This window comes from Protopterus annectens, chromosome 8.part0 (assembly GCF_019279795.1).
Source record: "Protopterus annectens isolate FY-2018-M chromosome 8.part0, PAN1.0, whole genome shotgun sequence".
NCBI lineage: Eukaryota > Metazoa > Chordata > Ceratodontiformes > Protopteridae > Protopterus > Protopterus annectens.
Window position 1 is genome coordinate 1,507,560,647 of NC_056741.1, and position 25,196 is coordinate 1,507,585,842.

Genomic DNA, 25,196 nt, shown 5'->3' on the forward strand with positions numbered 1-25,196 from the left:
TGTTGTTCCTGAATATATATTATGAATAACGTCCTTACTAATGTTGTTGACTCAATATTATTGCAGTTTGTTTCTGGTAATTTTAAGTCCCCGGCCACTATTATTCTTCTCTCCTGTGTTTCATGCAAGAATGCATTCCTCTAGGTCATCAGTACTTGACTTGGTGGTCTATACATTAAAAATTGTTATATGTTCCAGGAATGCCTTTTTTATCAGTTACACAATCTATAGTATTGGTGTTATTACTGAACATGTAATAATCACAGATCTCATAACTATATTTAATCCCTATCGTAACACCTCAATCTGATTTTTTGTTAGAATCTGTTACAGTAAAAATATTTATACCCTGACAGAACTGGTTTCAAGTCAGTGTTGTTTAACCATGTTTCACAAACAATAACACCAGTCTTGTGGGAATGTAGCATATTTCCAAGAAAAAAACATTATTATTAATGATCCTAGTATTAACAACCATCAGAGATGCATAAAATGTTGCAATTTGTGAACCCTTACATTTTTGACCTGGCAAAAATCTAGTCTTGTGTTTGTCAAATATTGCAAAATATCTGCTGCAAAAATTCTCTCCCCTGATATTGACAAGTGCATGCCACCCTGTCTAAACATGTGTTCCCAAAATTAGGCTTGGATGTTCTACACATTTCCATTTTTTAAAACAGGACGTTGTTTCATGTAGGTATTTACCTAAAAAATCATTTTATTCACTTTGCGCCGACTCTCTTTTCTATATGTGATTTGTGAAAAATACGTTCTAACACCTGTACAAGCTATGCCATCTAAGACTGCTGTAAGTTTTCTACTAATAGTCAGAGAATCCTTGCGGAAGAGATCATTTGTACCAACATGAATAAAAACAGAGCCATACTTCCTTACATTGAAGAGCTGTAAGGCCTCTCTCACATCCTCTCTTTTTGCTCCTGGCAAGCATAACACTATTTGATGTTCATTATCTTCTCTGCAAATGTAAACATCAGTTCCTCTAATAATTGAATCTCCAAGTAAAAGAATATCTTTTCTGACCAGATCTGAAGAATCTTCAACTTCTAATTCAGTAAGATCTCCTCTATCAATTGCTGCTAGGGAATGAATTAATCACTATTAGTCTTATTAATCCCACTGTTTTCATTGCTTATTGCATTTGCAAGCAAACAATTCTCATCCAGCTAGCTTTGTACATCCACAGCTTTAGCCATTATGTCAATGTCTGGCTTTCTCCTCTTTTTTTTCTTAAAGCAATGTTCTTCCATCTTTCCATGCTCACATTTGTCTTTTCCCCCTTTTTCATCTTCCCCTTGCCTCTTTTTTTTCTACCTTCTCTTTTGGAAAAATGATACCTTTTTCTCTAGACTGAAAATTTTCTAATAGAAAAATGTTATCATTCCCTGTAATTTTTATGCTACCTAAAAAAGGAGTGCCATTTTTAATACATATTCTCTTTGATTTACATACATTTATCAGTTTCTTTTTCTTCCTTGTTATTTGTTGTGAACTACTTCCTTTCTTTCTTTTTTATTTTCTTCTATACTATCTGAATCCTTCGACTGCGGAATACTTGAATCCAGAATTCCAAAATTGTCAGTGGTATTATCTTGTTTAATGGGGATTAAGTGCTATTTCCAGGCAATAGAGGCTTTCTTTCCTAAATGTGTTCTGTTTGCTCTTTGCCTAACATTATTTAATGACTCGGGGGGGGGGGGGGGGGCTTTCCCGAAAGAATAATGATGCCCTGTATCCAAATAGGACATTGAGGGCCAGACATTTATAAGCTGCCTCTGTCCATAAGTCTATATTTACTACTAATAATGGTAAGCAAATCAAACTTTTGACATGAGGAATACATATTACCTGTGTTTGTAGTTACCTTTAAATATACATAGCATGCAGTACTCTCTACAAGATACTTGTGCTTTAACAAATCATTAATGGCATACTCATTTAAGGAATCCATTTTCATTTGCAAATGAAAAAGAATTCTAAAAGTAAAAAGGATTATCAGAATCACTTACCACAGAATTCACAGAGATTTTAAATCAACTTATATGAGAAAAATTACACACACAAAGAACAGAATTTAAATACAGTAAAGTTGTTGCTCTGACCTTATGAGTTGTGAAGATCACACAGAACGTAGAATTCCTTTACTCACTGTCTCTCGCAGTTGCATCTCTTTTTTACCAGCAAAGATCAATGCATCACAATCCAAGACAATATTGTTTAGATAAGCCTTGAATTGTCCTGTCTGCAGTCTGTTTGAATTTATAGCTGACTTGGGATGTCTAATGTTTGCCTGTCTAAAACATATCTCTTTCTACAAACTGTGAAAATTAAAGGTAAAACAATAAAATATAAATCAAAGTAAATCTTCTTGTCTACGATCTGTCCCTTTCTCCCTACAAGAAGTGAAAAACACAAATTAAAAATAAAATATAAATTCAAATAAACCTTCTCTTACAATGCAACCACACAGTCAATCAAAACCATGACAGGGTTGTTTAAGTAAGCGCTAGAATCAAGCTGGAAAACTGTTAATATAAAATGGAACTGTTGTTGTTGTGTCTTTCGGCTTTTCCCGGCTAGGGGTCGCCACAGCGGAACTCCAGTCCGCTAATGATTGGTAGTTGATTTTTATGTGCCGAGTTACCAGCCCTGACGCACAAACTTCAACGAAGGTACGCCCATTCACGCATGTCTCCATGCAGAAGACACTCTAGCTGAGAATCGAACTGGACAGCGTCTTACTCTGAGGCGACAAGGAACTGTATTGAGCTTCCTACAGAGAAGCATATGTCTGTGGTACAAGGTAAGAAGTACAGAACTTAGAAATAGTGACCAGTAATCTACAGCAAAGCAAGAAAATCCTAAACAAATGGACTTCTCTGTATATGTAGGTAGTTTATTTTTTTAATTTGGTAACCAGGATGATCTGACTGGTTCATGCAAAACCCCGTTTCAGAGGAGGCCCATATAGAAAAGATCCAAAAACATATTTAGTGGGAAAAAACATAAAAAGAGACTATGTCACCACTTAGTACAAACAATATTTGTAATATAGTGGTTACATTACAGATTCAATATAGACTAGGTGCCAAATTATTACAAAACATGTTAAGAACAATAATTTTACAATCTTCAAAAATAAAACAAAAAATCTGCAGTTTAAATAATTATAACAAATTAGAGATAATATAAAATATTGGTTAAGAATCAATAAAAGTTATATGACAATCATTTAATACTTATAGGAATTTTAGACAGTTTGTATAAAAAGTAAAGGTAAGTTAGTCTAATAGAAACAGGAATTACAATATGAAGAGGGGAAAAACAGGCCTATGATATATTTAGGGAGAAAGTCAGGGAAGAGAATCTGATAGCAGTAAGGAAGTAAGTGAAGAAGGGAGAGTAAGGAGGTATAAGGAATGAAAAGATATTTGTTCACATTTAGGGATATAGGTTATCCTGGTTTTGAGCAAGAACAGAGCCAGATTTTAGCTACAAAGACTTTCAGAGTGGTTTTGAAAGATTTGAGGGAGGGTATTGACTTGATGGATAGAGGTAAGGAGTTTCAGGCCTTAGCAACCTTGTATGAGTACAGACATTGGCCAGCAGATTTAATACATTTGTATACAGGAGTTTTTGGTCACTGGATTACAATGACCTACTGGGAACATAGTTGTGTAGAATGTTTTTAGTGCTGGACAGACAGATGGATAATGGATAATTGTATAGGTGGTAAGAAGCTGTGTTTGTTTGTTGAAGCAGTTCTAACCAATTAAATATTTTTAGTGCCATACAGTGGTGGGTTTTAAAAGGGGTATTTGCTGCAAATTTAGCAAATTTTTATAGCACTGTTCAAGTTTTAATTTTTGTGAAGCCTGGAGGTTAGTAAGGGTGGGAGTGTCATAAAAAAACTGTGGGGAGGAGGTAAGTTGTGGCAATTGTAGTTTTAGTTGTGTCAGTGAAAGAGTTTTTGGCTCTGAAAAGCATTCCTAGTTTCTGATGAGTTTTTCTCATGCAATTTTGTATATTCAGGTCAAATATAAGATTACACCACCCCTAATAATTTATTATGAGAAGTGACTTCAATAATTGTAGTCTCAAGAGAGAGGACTTTAAATTTTGTTTTTTTCATGAGAGAGGGATTTGGAGAAAGAAAGAGGAGTAGATTTGTCTTTTTTGGGGTTGGACATGAGTTGTGAGTTATGAAGCCATGTTTTTAGTGGCTGTTAAAGCTTCCTGAGTAATAGTTTGGAGGCGTACCATGTTGTCAGATGTGTAAATGAAAGTGGAATCATCTGCATATTTTATTAGGGTGGCCTGTTGTGTGGATGTAGAGATGGTGTTGATGAAAATGTTAAAGAGGAGTGGACCAAGGTTAGAGCCTTGTGGTACACCGCTGGTGACTGGGAGGTAAAGAGAAAGCATGGAGTGCCATTTTACTGACTGATACCTATTGGACAGATGATTTTAAATGACAGAATAGTGGGCTGAGAGAGACCTAGTGAGGACATTTGCAGTAGATGTTTGCTGTGACAAACTTTATTGAAGGCTTTAGAATAAAGAAGAGACTAGTTTGCCATTATCTCTAGCTTTATTGACAGTATCTGTATAGGTTAGAATAGCAGTGCTAATACAATGGGAAGGATGGAAGCCATATTGTGTAGGGGATAGGAGTTCTTCTTGTTGACGATAGTCTAGCAATAGTTTTTGAATACATTTTCAAATATTTTGGTGAGGGGAGATAAACTGCTATAGGTGTGCAGTTATTAATGTCTGTTGAATTTCCTCCTTTGTGCAGAGGGATAATGTGTGACTTTTTTTCAGAGAGATGGAATATGGAATTCCTGGCTTGACTTTTTTATAAGGATTGAGACAGGACAGGCAATGCTATTCGCTGCTATTTTAGGTACGTGCTTAGAAGTTCAGCATATGAAGAAGAGCATGGTTTAAGTTTGTTTAAGAGTAGTTTTACATAGGATGTGGGTACAGGTTTGAAGGTGAAAGTAGATATGTTGATATGTGGCTGTTGGGCAGAGTTAAGATTAGATGTTGAGGAATCCTTGCTTAGAGATGCTATACTATCTATAAAATAAGAGTTGAAGTGTATTGCAGTTTCGAGTGATGAGTTATTAGGAGAGGGGTTTGAGTTGAATTTTTGGCCAGGTTGTAAGATTTCTTTAATGGATGCCCAACATTTTTTAGGGCTGTGTTTGGTATGATTCTGAAAGTTATTATAGTATAGTTTTTTTGTCTTCCTCTATTTGCTTTTTAGTAGGACTGTGAAGCATTCTAAAGTTTTCAAGATACTGTGGTGTTTTATATTTTTGCCATCCTTTTCATGCTTTTTCTCTATCTTGCATTAATGTTTTACTCTGTTGGATAGCCATAGTTCATTATTTGTTTTTAATGTCTTCCTTCTAGGAGGTGCAAGCCTATTTAGGATCTTTAGAAAAGTTGTACTGAATTCATTTACAGCATCCCTAAGAGGAGGATTTTTAGGAAGTTCCATTTAATAGATGATAGCATAGCAATTAACATTTCTGGGTTAAACTTGGAAATGTTGCATGTTGTTTTATACATATGCTGTTTAACTTGATGTATGAGATGTTTGGTCATATAGATTGGGAGTTAATCACTGATTGAATCTGACATTATACCTGTGGTGGTGTATTTGCTAGGGTCTCATACTTGGATCCAGTCTAATAGGGAATTTGATGTCTTGCTATAATATATGAGGCTATTAATTACTTGTGTGAAACCATATAAATTCATGCTAGGTGTAGGAGAGTTAAGAGTTTATGTCCAACCAATTGACATTCACATTACCTAGTAATATTTTTTCTTGTAGAAATGTTATGGATATCCAGTGTTTCCTTATAATAGGGTTGACAACTCCCTGGCTTTTGATCATGTGACAAGAGTAGTCAGGAAATCCTTCTGCTTAGCACTTCTGATCACCAAAGGAATAGACAATTAAGGAAGTCATCATTCCCTTATATTCAGCAATGATTAGGCATATTATTGAGTGCCATACCCTTTTTGGGATGTACATCACTAAACATATCAAAAAACGAGAAAGGCTACAGAGGTTCGCAATCAAAAAGATTGCAGGCCTTAAGATCCTGAGAAATTGGGAAAGGCTACAAGTGCTTCCCCTTTATTCAATAGCTTAGATTTTTAAGGGGACACATATGCCTAGCCTATTGCAACTTTGAAGACCCAGTTTCTGTGACCTCTTGTGTCTCTGCAAGTTTAATATTTCCACTAATACCTGAAACAGAGATAGCCAACATTTTTCACCAACAGATACATAAAACACATCAGAGAGACAGGTTTAGTATATAGTGTCCTCCCCACCTCTGGAACCGATGTCTCATGCAAGTTAAATGGTGCAATTCACTAGCATTGTTCAAACAGAACCTGGGTGATTGGATAGGGTTCTAGATATTTGTTCCAGGGGTGACTAGCTGAGCTCTTCTTGAGAAAAGGGGGTATGGTTTGAAGGTGTGTACTGGCAAGGCATATATGCTCTTAAGAATAAATCACCTTGAAATATCTATGAATCTGTCTATCACTGAAGAAGCATCACTCATTTCAAATGACAGCCATTATACAATGGTGTCTCATTTAATACGGTAAGAATTTTATTCTTTAAAATAATTCAGATATATAATACTGTAATAAGTACTCATGTATGGGTGATATGAGAGTTACTGACATCCATGGAAATTTCTACATTAGCTATGGTCATGCAGTTATTACTAGTTTAGTATTATTTGCTTTCCTTCTGTTTCTGTGAGGAATGTGACAGTGATGATTTGGGATTCAACAAAGTATATAGAGCCATACTAAAGTTTACACCAGGATTAAATATATCATTTATCACAGCATATTATGGGTCTATATTACGATGTCAAAACATTGTAATATCGAACACCTAATGATCGACCAGTATTCATCGAAATGGATTTCCATGAATCTATGAATACTTACAAGGCAAACAAACACGTCCCCCCCCCCCACACACCCCTATGTGGGGTCTGTTCTTCCCACACCCCAACTAAATTTACCAACTCCAAGATCACACTGCAGTGGAAGAAAGGGCAACATTGTGTAGTTGGCCAACTCCATCTTTGCCCTGTAACTATTCATCGATTCATGCAAATGCATTTTTGATGAATACTGGTTGATCATTAGGTGTTCAATATTACAACGTTTGGATGTCGTGATATAGACCTGCACAGTATATGATATTTTCAGAAGCTTATCAAAATTGCATTTTTATATGAACATATGTTTCCAACTTGTATGCTAATTTCTTTCCTGAAGTAGTTACAGATTGGTTAACACAGAATGATCATTTCAGTCTTAACAAATACCTAGTTCCATTATACAATAAATAATTTTGTCAGAATGAATTACATATCATATCGTTGTATTATAAAATAAATATATTCACTTGGTAAAAGCTTCTATTATGTCCCATTTGTTTGTGAATCACTAATCTTAGTTGCATTTTGCTTTAAATAATTGGTTTAGTATTATTACTCACCCAATATCTGGTGCATCTTGTTTCCAGAGTTAAAGTGGCATCCCTAGTGGAAAAAAAACAAGCATAAATAAATAAAATGCATGAAACACTAGCATACACACCAAGCATCTGTATGGCTTTTGTAAAGCCATAGGCTTTTGTAAAGCCATATGTTTTATATTTCATTTGCTGAGCTGCCTTTTACTTTGTTAACCAAGTGTAAGTGCTAATCAATGGACTCTTTTCAATTACAAGTTGACCCAAATGCAATAAAAAGTGTTTGTCTATACATTTTATAGGCTCGTACATGAATACTAGGCTAACTGCCCAGGTCTATGTTCAGACATTGAATGCAACTTGCATCTAATGGCTATTCCCTGAACATTAAACATCAAACATTACCTTTACCTAACAGGCATTTCTCTTAAAATAAAATCATTGAATGTCTATAGCTGGATAACATAACAGAATAGGAATGTACTACTTATTTACTGGTAACTTAACTAAAAGAAAACTTGCCTTTTCCCAAATTTAGTGCAACCTCAGAGTTGGTATATATAATTAGCGGAGGGTGTGGGGGCACAGCCCCCCACATTAGTAGTGTCCACTGTTCACTGAATCCTCCTGTTGTGAGGGGGTGAGCCCCCCCCACATCACACTAATTATATATACTAACTCCGAGGTCATACTAAATTGGGGAAAGGGCAAGTTTTCTTATAGTTAAGTTACTGATAAGTAAGTAGCATGTTTTGTTTCCGTTATGTGGGCCAGCTATTGCCATTCAATGCTTTTATGTTTGGAGATATGCCTGTTTGGTATAAGTAGCATTTGATGTTTAATGTTTGGGGAATAGCCATTTGATGCAAGTTGCATTCGATGGCTGAACATAGAAGCAACTACCCTGAAGGGCTATTTTAGGCTTAACCAATAACTCGAGGTCAGGATCAAACATTGTACTTTGTGTTTATAATGTGAAGACCTTAAGCATTATGCCAAATCTATCTCTTTCCTATTTGTATTTTGCTGATTAGGTACTGGTTGTATCACTGCTCATTTTCAGTGTGGGCTATTAAAGAAATGCTAAAGAGAAACATCTAATACAGAAATATAGTCTCATTCATATCCCTATAGCAGCATATACACAGCTTAAAATCTTGAGCCCTTTATGAAAAAAACAAGTTTAAAAAGCATAAGATAAACACACATAAATATCTCATGAACTGTGAACACTGTTCAAAAAGTTAAAACAAAAAATTTGCTAGGATTTATAGTAGTCTGTACTTTTTTATTATATAAATGTTATTGAATATTGTGAAAATTTAAATATCTTATTTTCTCTATCTATTTTCTGTTTTCCAAAAATATATCCTGAAAACTATGCAAGATGTGAAGTAACAACAGCATGTTTATTCTGCGAATCTAAGTTCTCATATGGCTGCAAACAAATCCTCTCTGAATGATTTGTAAGATATTTAAAGAAATATGAAAATGTTATTCAGCTTAACGGATAATATAAACAATACCTAATGTGACCTTATAAGCTACAGTGTAAATGTCAGTAGCAGCTTTCTTCAACATTGTCTACGGTTTTAGGTAATACCACATAATGGTCTGTAATGTCCTTGTTTTGATAATATTTATATAAATATGGGAATATTACATATCTTCATAATGACTATCAAACAAACAGCAAGACCTCCAGTGTCTTTGTCTGAAGAATCTCTCTCTTCACAAAGTTCATATCTCTGGTTTACTGTGTGCTGGATTGTATGACTTGTATCTGTACAAATCAGATAATCTAGTTAATACTAAGACAAAAGATTTGAACATGTTTCAGGAAATAAATCACGGTGGACTGACAGATTCGTCCTGCAATTACTTCTCCTTCTCTGGAACTCTCCAGATCAAGCAGTGTGACACACTATCTTCCTTTAAGAAGAAGTTCAGACAGTTGGAAGGGTATTCATAAATTCACCCTTGGTTTGATTGACCTATAGCTCCTTTAAAAAGGTAATTTCTAATGGTGGGTACAGGGAAGGTTTAAATGCCCACATGGCCCAATTGCCTTTTATTTCGTATTATTTTTCTAATTTTTTTCAGCGAAAAGAACTGAAGATGGATTCTTTAGAAGAGAGAGAGAGGGATACATAGAAATTAATGGAATTAATAGAAATAATGTATATAGTGTAATGTTCAGGAGGAGGAGGAATGGGGTTTAAAGGAAGGCAGGAATTAAACAATGTATGTAATGTTGGCGTGAATACTAATTGTCACTGATGTGACACCCCAACCAATGTGCAAATATAGGGAAAAGGGGTTTTGGATGGACAGAGTAAATGATCATTGTTAAAAAGAAAAGATGTATGCACACTGCAAGAGGACACAAGAAGATAATGAAAATGTGACCGTGTTTTGTTTTTCAATTAACACTTCATCATATAGGACCAGACAATGAAAGTATTTAATCTAATGAAGTGAATGTGAATTTTTTAAATCTGTAAAACATTTGTACTTCACCTCTTGGAAATTTCATCCAGTTAGTACTTTTCACATGTTTTCAAGGGGCACACTTATATTGTTATAGCTAACTGAATTCCAGGCCCAGGCATCCTTGGATGTCAGGCTTACTTTCTAAGATACAACTGCAAGCAAAAGACTTCATTCAACTTAATGACAGAAGTTGTTTTACCTGCCATTTTCAAAAACACATCTTTTTTCGCATTCAGTGTCCTTACATTAGATGTCAGTTTAGATTATAAATACACAACTGATTCAGTTTTGATGGCAAAATATGTTTGGTCTTAGCATAAAACCCCAACTTTGAATAACTGTAAAATGTAAATTTTGTATAAGTAAGTGTGTGATGATGTGAGGTAGTGCCAGCTATGCCAGAGAAAGTAGGGCAGTGGATGTGTAGCATATGCCAGCATAGCTAGCTGGAGTTTTGTAAAGAATTATGTCATTTGTATATCAAATTGATTTGTACAGGTACTTGTGTTGAAAATGTATTTGTAACGCTGTTTGTGTTAAAAATGTATAAATAGTGGGTCCTGCTGGACAGAAAAGAAATACATCTGTATGTCAGACTGTATTGTAACCGTTGAAATGAATATATTATAACAGAGGATACTGGAAGAGGTTAATCTCAGTCCAGGTAACTTTGAAAAATAGTCTGAAATTAAGTTACCTGGTTTAGGCCATTGAGATTGTATCTTACAGTTCTGGTTGCAGCCAGAGACCAAATGTCTCAGAAAACCAGGATTAGAAATCCTAGGGTCTATACTATAAGAACAAAGTTTTAAATATTCGAACACCATATGGGCGACACCAAATGGTCGAATATTTAAAACCTTGCAAGTGTGAATGAAGATCGCAGTAGGGAATTCTTCCCTTTACTTCAACATGGTGTGATCTCGGAGTTAGTATATTTAAGTAGCAGGGGGTGTGGGGGTGTGGGGATGCAGGGGTGCTTGCCCCTGTCCTCAGAGTGATCAGGTAGGTTTTTCTTTTATTTTTACATTTTTTATTTTGGTTTCGATATTTTACAACTTTGCTCATATGGTGTCATTCATATGGTGTTTGGAGTTGTAAAACTTTGTTCTTATAATATAGGCCGAAAATCCTACTGTATTGTCTTTAGGGATGGACTAATAGTTACCCTGGAAGGGTGGAGGTTTTTGAAATGGTTTTATAGCTTCCAGATAGCACATCTTAGCAAAGCTCTGTGTGTATGTGTGTGTGTATTATGGCACATATGTGCTAGATTCTGGTTCAGTTTCCAGTAAAGGGTGTAGTGTGGGAACCACAGTCAGATGACCAGATGTGATATCATTCTATATCCAGCTCTGAAGTGATATTTAGATATTAGTGAGAGCTGTCACTCAGCTCTCAGCAGTCTGTTTTTGAAACCTGACAAAGAAGGACCACTCACCCACTTCATCTTGCCTTGCTTCAATAAGTGCACAAGGGAACAGTAATTCTTTAACCAGTCAGGAAAATATAGTGAGAGTAGTTAAATATTGTTTTTTGCATCTTTGTGAACCTTTCCATATGTGCTATTTTTAATATTCCCTGTGATTGAAACTCTGGTGTTTATTGTAAACAGATATTTAGTTTGTTTATATTCTTTTGTTATTTATTCATAAGAGCATAGGTGATTACTAGGCTATCAACCCAGAGGTCATTTTAAGTCTAGCCATTTCATTTGAATATGTTACCATAGAAATGCTAGTCAATACCCAAGATCTCATGTAGTGATGACTGCTTATGTCCAGGAGGGTTGTTGCTCTATCCCTGGTAAGAATGTATGGTGTCCCATCCATTTTTTCAGGTTCCTTTTGAACAGTGTCATAGAGATGCTTTGTTTCACATGAATTTGTAGCCTGTTCCAAAGATGTGGTAGTCGCTGGGAGATAAATCTGTCCCTCGAGCATGTCCTATTTAAGTTGTAGGTCATATTTAAGTCCCTGGTACAGGTAGCTCTAGTCCCATTTGATTTATGGATATGCAACAAGTTCATTAGGTTTGGGTCTTGGATTGCTCTGTAGGCCAGGTATAAGTCTCCCCTATGAAGTCTATATGATACAGAGTATAGTGACAGGGACATTTGTTGATCTCTGTAAGGCACATGCTGGAGCCCCTTGATCTTCTTTGTTATAAATCTTTGAGGTCTCTGTAATTGCTGCAGGTGCTTAGTACTGTATATTCCAAACAGGGTGTTATACTCAATTATGGGTCAGAAAAGTGCTAAGTACAGGGGAGCCATAACTTTTTTTTATCTTGAGGCGATGCCTTTACTAATCAAGTGTGCTATGTAGAAAGCTTTCTTTACTACAGTAGACACACATGGTGGTCAAAGTTAAGGTCGCAGTCAACTTGCAATCCCAAGTACCTTACCACTTCATGGGTACTTAGGGTATTGTTGATTTGATAGTGTGAGGGGACATTGTTTGTTCCAAAGGGAATGATGATGCATTTCTTTGCATTTGTTTTCAGACTGTGACTAATACACTAGTCGCTGGTCTATGTGAGACCCTCCTGGAGTATACTGACATAATTTGGTGATTCAATGATTGCACCTAGTTTGCAGGCTTCTGCAAACTTGGTCAGCTACAACCTCTTAGTTTTGGCCTGAACTTCTGAGAAGTATATGTCAGATAGTAGGGAGACCAGCACTGACCCCTGTGGCACCCCCACTGGGTAACAGATCTGCTGGTTGATGTGGAGTCATCCACTTTGACAGTGTTTGTCTGGTTTGTGAGCCAGTTGGCAACCCATTTTTTAGAAACCATTTTAACCTTTGAGAGTAGTTATATTTATTTGATGACACTGTGGCCACTCCTGAAATCCTTGCTGAATTGTTCAAAACTATCAAAACTACAATTTGTATTTGTCAGAAAAATATGTATTAATGTGTGTATGCTTAATGCTAATTAGAAACTAAATAAGTTAACACCCTTTTCATTCTATTTTATATGCACTGTTTTATATACAGTTGAGTTTCATATGAGGCTGAAAAGATGCTTTTTGAAACTTGCAAGATGCCCTCTGACCTAGTAATTGCTAGCACAGCAATATTCATGTTTATGCCTTTTGGAAATGTACTTGAGAAGCAGGTGATTATCTGCTAGGTCAGGAAGAAATGAATGAACAATGCTATATTCTGTAAATGTAATGATTTTAAACAATCAGCTCTGTTCGAAGTATGAGAACATACACAGCTGCAGAAGTTAGAGATAACATAGACAAAGGACTGTTAGAAAAATGAACTGCAATCTATACTTGCTTTGTGCTCGAATTAGCCATAGTACCTTGAATGGTAACATTGCATATATCTAACCAGTGGTAGCCAAGGCCACATTGTTTTTCTTAGGAAGTTTCTCACAAAAAATTGATAGTACCAGCAGAATATTGTAAAAACAATCACTACAAAATGATGATGACAAAACTTGTGATTCACTACGTCAGCTTGGTAGGCAATGTCTTATTAGAAAATGTATAAGAATACCTGCATTTCCTGATTCTAGTTAGACAAACTCTGTATTAGCACGGTTTTGTCTCCTTGCTGCAAGATTAAAATGCCTTAACCTGAACCTACCGTGTTTTGATAATTTTTAAAGTGTATATTTTTCCTTTGACAGATTTGGTCCTTCGGACCGGAAAGTATCTCTCACTCTAGGCTCAGGTCAGAATTGGGCCCGGTGGCATGCACCCGTACATAGAAGTGGCCACATCAGCTCTTCTGTTTTGAAAGACCTCCGACTGAATTGTCGTTCGAAAGAGGCCAGCCACTGTTTCTGATCTGGGATTGGAGGACGAGTCAACGTTCCGGTGGATCAACACATGGAGGGTCAGGTAAGGAGGAATTTACCTTTTTTTCTGTTTTAGATCAGAGACTTGTTACAGTATTGTTTTGTCAGGGAGATTTGCATGTGCAGATCAGGGACAAAAAGATTGCTGTCTTGTCATAGATCAGGGAAACAGAATAGGTAGGCAGTTATTCTAGATAAACTGTGAAAAGGTGTAAAATCATGGTACCACGTGATAAGAAGGGTTACATAACAATTTTTAACTTAGCTAAGGCAACATGGGAAATCAGTGCACAAAAAGTTCCCGAGACCCGCCCCTAACCGAAGACGCGAAATATATGCAATTACAGCGTGCCGATAATGTTAAGTATTATACAAAATGGGTTGATAAATACAAATTTGACAGTAATTTAGATAAACCTTCACTTATTAAACTTGTTAGACAACTTAAAACAGACGCGAAAGGTCAGCTAAAAAAGCAACAACAATTAGGAGTCCCTCAGGCACACAGGTGGCTTGAGGAAGCAAACCGCAGGGAACAAAAGATTAAAAATTCAAAAGCGATGTTCTTAGACAAAGAAGACAATAACTTGGTAACAGTAACAGCCCCTCCTCCGCCCCCTCCGCTTCCCTTACCAGAATATGAAGCGAGTGGACAAGCTGATCCACCTCCGCTATACCCAGCTGTTCCTGCAAAACCAAAACCGTTTGTCAGAGATCCTATCGAGACTAGGTCTCAAACACGCAACTTGAGAGGGGATATTGAATTATATGAAATGAATAAAAATTCACAAGCTATGAGTGAAGAAGAGATATGTCCACTCATAGAAGTACCAAATCCGCAGGCAGGACAGGATCCAACTCTTCTAGTATATAGACCGTGGACACAGGAAGACATCTGGAAAGCCACAGAGGGAATTCCCCATCCAAAGGTTAATTTTAGAAAATTCTTAAGAGACTTACAAGGTATGAGGTTAAGTTACCATTTGAATGGAGAGGAAGTAGAGAAAGTAGTTAGACAAATCATAGGTCCAGATTGGCACATGATCAGTGGCAACTGGAATCCCCGTGACGCAGAGCTTAGACCACTCCCACATAGTAACGCAGAACTGGACAACAGAGTGAAAGTTCTGACAGACCGAATCTCTGAGAAATGGAAGCCTAGGGCTGATTGGACTTGCATTAATCAATGCATACAACAAGAAGGTGAAACTGTTGATAGATATTATGCCAGATTATTAGAATGTTTTAATAACCATTGTGGAATGCAGGTACCTGAAGATCAAACACATGATTCCCCATATGAGCAACAGTTAAAGAATGCATTTTTAAAAGGCAGTATTGCACCCAATAGCAGCTTTATTACAAAGCACATGGTAGATCGTTGTACAAGTAGATTACAGTCATTACTTGAATATGCAAGACATGCCGAAAGGCATTTTAATAGCAAAAAGAAAAAGAAAACGCAAGTATTTGCAGTAGAAGACGGATCAGAAGTCTTTGTAGTACAAACTGGGAAGAAGGGTAAGAAAAATACCCAGGGAAACAAACAATCTGATAAACGATCAGAAGACTTTGAAGAGAGAAAGAAAAGGGGTGAATGTTTCAAATGCGGAAAAAAGGGACATTTGGCAAGGGATTGCAGGCAAAAAAAGAAGGTACCACGGAAGATAAGGAGGGTGAGGAATGACTATATGATAGTCAAGAATCACTGGATAGGAATAAACAAGAAAAGACAAACGCAAATGTGATAGAAAGGGTAGAGGATGTGACAGAAGGAATAGAGGATGTACATGAATTCATAGATAATGAAGAAAATGAAATTTTGGACTTAGCATTATTGAGCTTAGAGCTCTACTTGGCAGACACAAAACCAGAAGTTACACTTCTGGTAGAGGGGAGGGAAGTCAAATTCCTGTGTGACTCAGGGGCTTCACGGACCCTGATACATCCTTCCAAACTACCAGAAAATTCAGAATCACTGGACTACATATTAGTGAAAGCAGCTAATGGACAGCTGTATCGGGAGCCACTCTCCCACCACATAGCGATAACTGACCCAGTTTCAGGGATGACCCAGAAAAGCAAAATTGTTGTTTCTGCAAAATGCCTAGTGAATCTCTTGGGCAGAGACCTAATGCAGATATTTGGCATAGCCGTAGTTCCAACTATGCAGGGTATGGAGGCACAGCGACAAATGGATACTTTTGTAGTGCGACCGGAGGATGAAACATTTTATTGGTACAGCCAGGACTTAGTTACAGGGGCAGTAACTGAGGAACTGATGAACGTAGCCATGTGTAAATGCTCCTCCCTTGACACTGATAAACAGCATTTGTTGCATTACACTCTATATTACTGTAACAGACCAGGACCTGATAAAGAATATGAGCAAGAACTGTTTAGAAACCATGCTAATAGATTAGTATTACGAAATTTGTACTGGGACACAGAAGGGAACAGTGTAGTAAGCTGTTCATTACCCCAGGAGTTTCTAGCACTTTACAAATCTAATCGATTACTACATGTGAGTTTAACTAAAGATAGAAATTTGAAGTGGGCAGACCTAGGAGAAAAAGTCACAAGGTGGGAAAAACAGACAGAGTTAGAACTCTCTGAACAAGAAGTACAAAAGCAGAAATTAAATTGGATAACACAGACACACCCAGCTGTACACTCACAGGCAAGTGAGGATAGCTGAGTAGCACTCTTACTAGAGGCAGAGGAAAAAGCCTTACGAGACATACCAGAGACTCTCTGGTCAACAGGGAAATCAGATGTAGGACTTATTCGTACAGCAGGACCAGTTATTATCATGCCAAAATCAGCATTTAGACCTCAAAAGAGACAGTATCCCTTAAGAAAGGATGCAGAAATAGGAATCAAACCTATAATAGCAGCCTTACTTAAGGAAGGAGTCTTAATAGAATCTCCTGATTCACCATGTAATACACCCTTATTTCCTGTTAGGAAAGCAAACGGAGAATGGCGTAGGGTCCAAGATTTACAAGCTGTAAATGACGCAGTTATACGGCACCTACGGTGCCAGATCCACTCACTTTATTGAATGATTTGAAACCTCAACAAAAGTATTTTTCTGTGGTAGATATTAGCAATTCATTTTTCTCAATACCAATACACCCTGACAGCCAATACTGGTTTGCATTTACATTTCAGGGGAAACGGTATACATATACGAGACTACCACAGGGATATTGTGAAAGTCCAACAATATTCGCACAAGAAATGGCAAATATCTTGGCGGGATTTATCCCACCGAAAGGCAGTCAGATTTTACTTTATTTAGACGACATTCTGCTGGCAGCCCCCACCCAGCAAGAATGCAGAGAGGATACCATAGCATTATTACAATTTTTAGCCACTCAAGGACACAAGGTAAACAAAAACAAATTGCAACTTTGGAAAAAACAGGTCAAATACCTGGGATATGTAATATCCAAAGAAGGCAGAATATTAGATGAAGACAGAAAAACAGCAATATTACAAGCACCTAAACCAACTACCAAAAAGGAAATGATGTCCTTCCTGGGAACTACTAACTTTTGTCGGAGTTGGATTCCAAACTATGCTTTGGAATCTGCCCCGCTAACTAACCTGATATTCAAAAAGCCGATGGCAGCAAAAGATTTATTACAGTGGACACCAGAAGCAGAATCAGCTTTCTGCAAACTGAAACAACTGATAGCTTCCTCCTTAGTTTTAGGATTACCAAACTATCATAAACGATTTTTCCAAACTGTAGACTGTAAGCAAGGTTATATGACATCAGTGTTAACACAACAGCATGGGGACAAACAACGCCCCATAGCTTACTATTCATCACAGCTAGACCCAGTGGCGCGATCCTTGCCCCACTGTGTACAAGCAGTAGTTGCAGCTGCAATGGCAGTGCAGGCTTCAGCCTCAGAAGTATTGTTCCACCCTCTCACATTGAGAGTGCCTCATGCAGTCGCGATAATTTTACTGTAAGAAAATGTAGCATATCTTTCTCCTGCTAGACATCTTTCCTGTATGACTATACTGTTGAGCCAACCTCATATGACAATTGAATGATGTACGACTTTGAATCCGTAACCTTGCTCCCGACCCCTGCAATTGGCAAACCACACTGCTGCCTGCAGGAGATTGAGCAAAAGACACTACCTAGAAAAGACCTTACAGATGTTCCCTTGGATGATGCCGAGGTGACATACTATGTGGACGGCTCTTGCAGGAGGGGTCCTACAGGACAGAATCTAGTGGGGTATGCAGTAGTTTCTGATACTGAGATTTTAGAAGCAAAGTCTTTACCACACAACTTATCTGCACAAGCAGCAGAATTGATTGCTTTGACAAGGGCATGTACCTTAGCAAAAGGTAAGAGAGTGAACATTTTTACTGACAGTCAGTATGCTTTTTCTACTGTACATGTTTTTGCGCAGCAGTGGAAAAATAGAGGAATGATAACATCTACTGGTAAACCAATTAACCATGTTCAATTTATTTTAGACTTGTTAGACTCTATTCAGTTACCTCAGAAAGTAGCTATTTGCAAATGCGTAGCTCATACCAAGCAACAGGATAGGATTTCAAAGGGTAATGCGAGGGCTGATACAGCTGCAAAACTAGCAGCTTCAGCTTCAGAAGTTTTTCTTTTGAGTGAAGAATTACAACCATCTGAGATTTTAGATTTAGAAATGTTAAAAACAATGCAGACACTTACTACAAATGTAGAAAAACAGAAATGGATAAAACAAGGAGCAATCCTTGAGAAAGGACTGTACATTGTTTAGATATGCAGTTTTGTTGAGCCATGGGCAGTGCCATGTCTCAACAGGGGGGTTGGTACAGTTAGTGAATCGAGTGTTTACGACGTATGGATTTACAAACTACACAAAAAAATTTTGTGCAGCATGCCATGTTTGTAACAAGCAACATGCACAAGGGGCATTGAAACCTAAACAAGTGAGTTTCCCTATACCACCGTATCCATTCCATACTATTTGTATGGATTTTATAGAGCTGAATAAATGCGAAAATAAGAAGTACTGCCTTGTCATTATAGATACGTTTTCCAAATGGGTGGAAGCTTTTCCAACTAAAAATCCAGATGCAGCTACTGTTGCAAAAGTCCTCGTTAAAGAAATTATTCCTAGATTTGGCATACCGGAAAAGATTTATAGTGACAATGGCACACACTTTGTAAATCAAACTATACAACAACTTAGCCGTTATTTCAGGATTTCTCTGAAAAATCATTGTGCATACCACCCCCAATCTGCAGGATTAGTCGAGAGACATAATGGGGTTTTAAAAAACAAGCTTAGAAAATTGATTAGTGAGACACAAAATAACTGGGTGCACTGTTTACCTCTGGCACTGTTGAGCATGAGAACTGTTCCAAATGCAAAAGGGTTAACTCCTTTTGAAGTTCTGTTTGGGAGGGCATGTTATACACCTCAGTGGAAACCTCTCATGCCTGCAGAGCAGGAGGCTGACAGTTCACTTGCAGGGTATATGAGGCGATTTTTGAATAACAAACTTTTGCAGTTAAATTCTGTTTCAGATAAAGAGCAAACCAAACCATCGGAAGCAGCAGTAGCCCCAGGCGCATGGGTCTGGGTGAAGGTCGTGAAGAGAAAGAACTGGAGTTCTCTGAAGTGGGAAGGGCCGTACCAGGTACTACTGTTGACACCCACTGCAGTCAAGATCGCGGAGCGAGCGTCATGGGTTCATTTGACACACTGTAAACTGGTTAAGAACTTTGAACTGGACAAAAACCTTGTTACTGTTGTACAACGAGAACAAAATGACCAGGTATAGAGCAAACAGAGATGCAGAACAACCTCAGAAAACCTGCATAATTATTCTGATAGCTATACTGATAACACTGATCTTTTTGTTGTGACCTTTTCTTTTCCCAGCCACAAAAGTTGAACTGATTAAATGTGATGAGCCAACCATAGACTGGCACCCAAACTTTAATAGTTATCAGGCAATTACACGTGTGTATGCTGAGACGTTTAATGTTTTGAATTGCTGGATTTGCACAGCCATACCAACAGCATACGGGGGGTTATTAATGACTGCAGTTCCCCTAGGGGTCAATGAGACCTGGGAAAATTTGGTTTATGACACCGTAGCTATCAAAGCATATGATAAGGTAGTACTGTATTTGCCTGTGACACAAAAGGGAATTGTATGTTTTTATAAGAATGACACAATTCAAGTGGGTTGGAGCAGGTGAAATGTGACTGTACATTACAAATGTTATACCAAAGCAAACAAAATGGGTACAGTTTGTAATTCGAATTATGACTCATTTCTTGAGTCCATGCATAAGACTGTAGATCAAGTGCAAAGTAATCCTGTACTTTTTAAACAACTATCTGTAATAGATAGGAAAATGTTTCATGCAGGGCAGCCATTTCATAACAAAGTAACTACTAAGGTAGAGGATTGTTATTTTGTGTGTGGTAAGAAAGCATATAAATGGTTACCTGAGAATTGGTCCGGCAGTTGTTTTTTGGGGTACCTGGTCCCAGCTATACGACACACTGCAGTTTTGCCTCAGGAAAATATTCAAAATACCCGAGATGTAGCCAAGAAAGCTGTCAGGAAGCCTGAAAATCCAGTGGGACAGATTGAGGTGGGCTGGAAAGACCATCATACTGTGGGTACCAAGCTGACGCACATGGACTTGAGTGATGCTGTCATATCGTGGGCAGGCATATTACCTGCATATGGTGCAGTGAAATCGATTTGGGAGCTGTGAAAACTGTCTAAACTTCTCGAAGTAATGAGTAATGCAACTTTTTCTGCTCTTGAATTGATAACTGATGAACTGAATGCTATGAGAACTGTAGTGCTCCAGAACCGAATGGCTCTTGACTTCACCCTAGAGGTGAGAGGTGATACGTGCACTTTAATCAAAGAAGAGTGCTGTGCGTATATACCTGATCATCAACATGAGATAAACAACCACCTTGAGGTGATACAGCAAGTGTCGGCCATGACCAAACCAGGCCCAAACCCTCTGACGGACTTTTTCCAGAATTTATTTGGGGGGGTGGGGTTCCATCCTAATGAACATCCTGATTGCCATTTGTGTGGGATTACTCCTATTAGGAGCATATTTTTGTTGTGGTATTCCCTGCATGAAAAAGCTAATCAAAGAATTTATAGACATATCAGTTTCTGAGACTTTGTATCAAAGTACTGAAATTGAAGAATTGTTAGAATGTGAAACACTTTCATAAGTTTAAACTGAATGACTTTCTTAATGGCAAATCCTGAATGGAAGAGGTTAGGAAAAGAAGCAAACTGTTTATTCTTTTGAAAATAGAATTAAAAAGTATTTACAGGGGGGAAATGTCAGAAAAATATGTATTAATGTGTGTATGCTCAATGCTAATTAGAAACTAAATAAGTTAACACGTTTTTCATTCTATTTTATATGCACTGTTTTATATACAGTTGAGTTTCATATGAGACTGAAAAGATGCTTTTTGAAACTGCAGTGTGCTTTCTGAAACTTGCAAGATGCTCTCTGACCTAGTAATTGCTAGCACAGCAATATTCATGTTTATGCCTTTTGGAAATGTACTTGAAAAGCAGGTGATTATCTGCTAGGTCAGGAAGAAATGAATGAACAATGCTATATTCTGTAAATGTAATGATTTTAAACAATCAGCTCTGTTCAAAGTATGAGAACATACACAGCTGCAGAAGTTAGAGATAACATAGACAAAGGACTGTTAGAAAAATGAACTGCAATCTATACTTGCTTTGTGCTCGAATTAGCCATAGTACCTTGAATGGTAACATTGCATATATCTAACCGGTGGTAGCCAAGGCCACGTTGTTTTTCTTAGGAAGTTTCTCACAAAAATTGATAGTACCAGCAGAATATTGTAAAAACAATCACTACAAAATGATGATGACAAAACTTGTGATTCACTACGTCAGCTTGGTAGGCAATGTCTTATTAGAAAATGTATAAGAATACCTGCATTTCCTGATTCTAGTTAGGCAAACTCTGTATTAGCACGTTTTTGTCTCATTGCTGCAAGATTAAAGTGCCTTAACCTGAACTTACCCTGTTTTGATCATTTTTAAAATATATTTTTCCTTTGACAGTATTAGTATTAATATAATTAGTATAACTGGGTACCCTTATAAGAGCTGTAGAGTAGCAGGCTTTGGATTGTTCTGGTGGCAGTATCTTCCTTATAGTCTGGGCAGAGGGGTCCTAGCAGGTGTGTGTAAAAATCACATCTCAAAGAGTGTATGTGTGTCAGCTACTTGGAGCAGGGACACAGAGCACTGCTTTCACAGAGAGGCTGGTTGAGGACTTGGCTTTGAACACTCGGCTGAGGCCTTAACTCTACATCTGTGTCAGTGGGGAGTCTTATTTGGGGGCCTGGAGTGAGATGGGGAAACCCAGCCCCAGGACTGAGTGTGGTCCCTGTGTGCTTTTAAGGGAAATTGTGCTTGGTGCAGAGAACTGCATCTGGAAATACTGTGTGTATCCGTTTTTTGTTCCATGTGAACTTCCCTCACCAGTTTCTGTGGTGAGGATTGAGGCACCTTGATTACTGGTCCAGAGGAGGGACGTCACAAAGGGTTAATGTCAAAAAATCATAAATAGGCAAGGAATATTGTTGCTGACATCATAATGTTTTTTTCTTTCTTAAAGTTTGAGCCCTAACTCCATGGTTCTGCTCTGCAGGAATGTAAACAAGAAGTTAATATTTCTAACTTACAACTCTAGGGTTCAATCCTGATGTCTGGATGCTGTCTTTGCAGAGTTTGCATGTCCTTATGTGTCTGCATGGGCTTTCTCCAGGTACTCCACCCCAATTACTAAAACATTCTGCTTCATTGGTTTCTATAGATTATCAGTATGTATTCTTGTGGAATAGGTTGTGGTTGAAAAGGGTCCAGGAAGGGCCTGATTATCAAACAAATCCATAAGATTGTTAAATTAAGCAATGATGCTAGAGCCCTCTTCATCCCATAGTTTAGTGCACTCCCTGGCATGATTTGACTGGTTCTTACTGCACCCTAGTCTACTTAATACATAGGTCATTCAGAAAGTAAGAAAATACAGAATGTAGGATATACAAACACAAGGCACAAAGGTTACCCAAGTTATACTGTATTGCAAAACTGTTGGAACATTTTGCAGATAATTTGCTTTCAGTAGAAAAGAAGACAGAGTACCAATAGTGATGGTGGTGGTGGGGAGGTTGGAAAAAATGGACAGCTGGAAAGGTAGAATAGTGTCTGGAAATAGGTGGAACATAATGTGTGGATACTGAGAAGTAGTCAGGTGTAGGCATTGCATGAATTAACATATATGTACTTAGTGAGCTGTGGGTGTGTGGGTTTGTGTGCCACTGCAGGCATTTGCAACCTCTCCTTCAAGATGATGATGCAGGAATTTGGGTGTACAGTGAATAGGAGAACATACCAGAAAGGATCCAGACAGCTGTAGACCAAATAGGTTTTACCTTTTCTTTTAATGAAGTTGACAAAAAGGATCTTGAAGGCATGCAGGTTGAGTTTTTGGATGCTGCTGTATGGAGAGGTGGCTAGCAACAGGACTGATAATAACACAGCAATTTATGTTTTAGTTTCACACATTTTTGAGACTGAGTCATAGTTATCCTATACAAGAAGCACACTGGATGCACTGCAGCTGGGCTTTATTGAGCAAGGATTTTGACATTGGGTAGGCTGGTGGAGAAAATACAGTGTAGATGGGTGAAATCAAAGTTAGTATGGAAGATAATAATTCTTTTTAAAAACCTTATTTGTATACTTTTGTACCACAGCCTTTCTGGGGTCCATTGTTCTGGTTTGACAGTTATTTTTCCTTCTGCTATGACCCTCACTGACCTGATGACCAGTCATTGGTTGCAACTGGTTAAATTAGTTCAGGGTGGTGACAGGAGCTAGGACCACTGTTTACATCCTGCATAGACAGTACAGTGTACATTAACATGTAGAGACCCCACCTACCCTAACAGGATGGAACCCCATCCATTGAAGTGAACCTTTAAATGTCTGCCCATCATTCGGACATGAAGCAGTATGGCAAAATGAGTGTAGGGGCTGTTACCTGCATCAGTGGCCATCAACAGGAGGCAGCAGTACATCACCTAATACCTGCTTCTTTCTGGGTAGCCATATGCCACTTTATGGCCATCCTCTTTTGGGCAGCAACGCATCTCTTAATGTCGTCTCCATTCACTAAGAGTGGAGAGAAGGAAGTGGTGTCACCTGCTGAGTTGCTACATCAGTGGTGATTACCAGTGTGGAGTTGTGCATCACTTAATGCTCATCCCTTTTCCAGGATATCATTTGTTGAACTTGCATGAGTGACAGTAATTGGGAGCCTGGTCCTACATGCCATCAGGCTGAATAAAAAAAATAGCAGCCAGAAAAATAATGTGCTGACTTAAGGCAGGCAGTATGGAACAGTCAGTGTAATGATAAGTTCTATTTTCCATGCATACCTCTCAACCTCTTAGAACAAGAATTCTGGACAAAGCTATAAATGAAAGTGGGACAAAGGCTCAAAAATAGGGACAATTTTTATATATTGCTCTTACAAACTTAGAAAGTTGATAGAATAACAGGTTTTGCATTAGCATGACTTTTCTGAAGAGTATGACATCTGAAACTTAAATGTGTGTCATTATTTTATAACTCCAGTCTTTAATGATTTGCCACTAACTTGCCAGAAAACCACACTTTATGAATAGTAGACCAATAATAGGAGGCAAAAACCTGGACGTTCTTTGAAAATCTGTACACTAGAGAGGTATGTTTCCATGTCTGTATTTCATGTAAGAAGGGGAGAAGAAAGGATGATTTCTCTGTTTGCTGTTCAAACCAAAAGTGAATCAATGGTTGTACAGGGTAAGAAAGCATTGAGGTCTGCAAAGCCCACAAGGTACATACATACATACAAATATTTCAAAAACGGGCATTAATGCTCTTCTAGCTTGCCAATATTCCAAAACACTTGTTCCCATAATAAGTATCCCGGCTGTTCTTAAAAATATCTAAAGTGATACTTGCTTTAGTGTAATTTGGTAGTCTGTTCCATGCATCAGCTATTCTGTCAGAGATCCAATTAGGACACTTCTCATTCCTACAGAATCTTTTACATAGGTTATCTGATGATTCTCTAGTACTTTTTGATAACCCCAAACATTCCCAGAGGTAGTTGTCCCTAAATGCCCTATGTACCTGAATAAGATCTCCTCTTAGATATCTGTAAGAGACACTGTACAAGTTCAGATATTTTAGTCTTTCATAATAACATC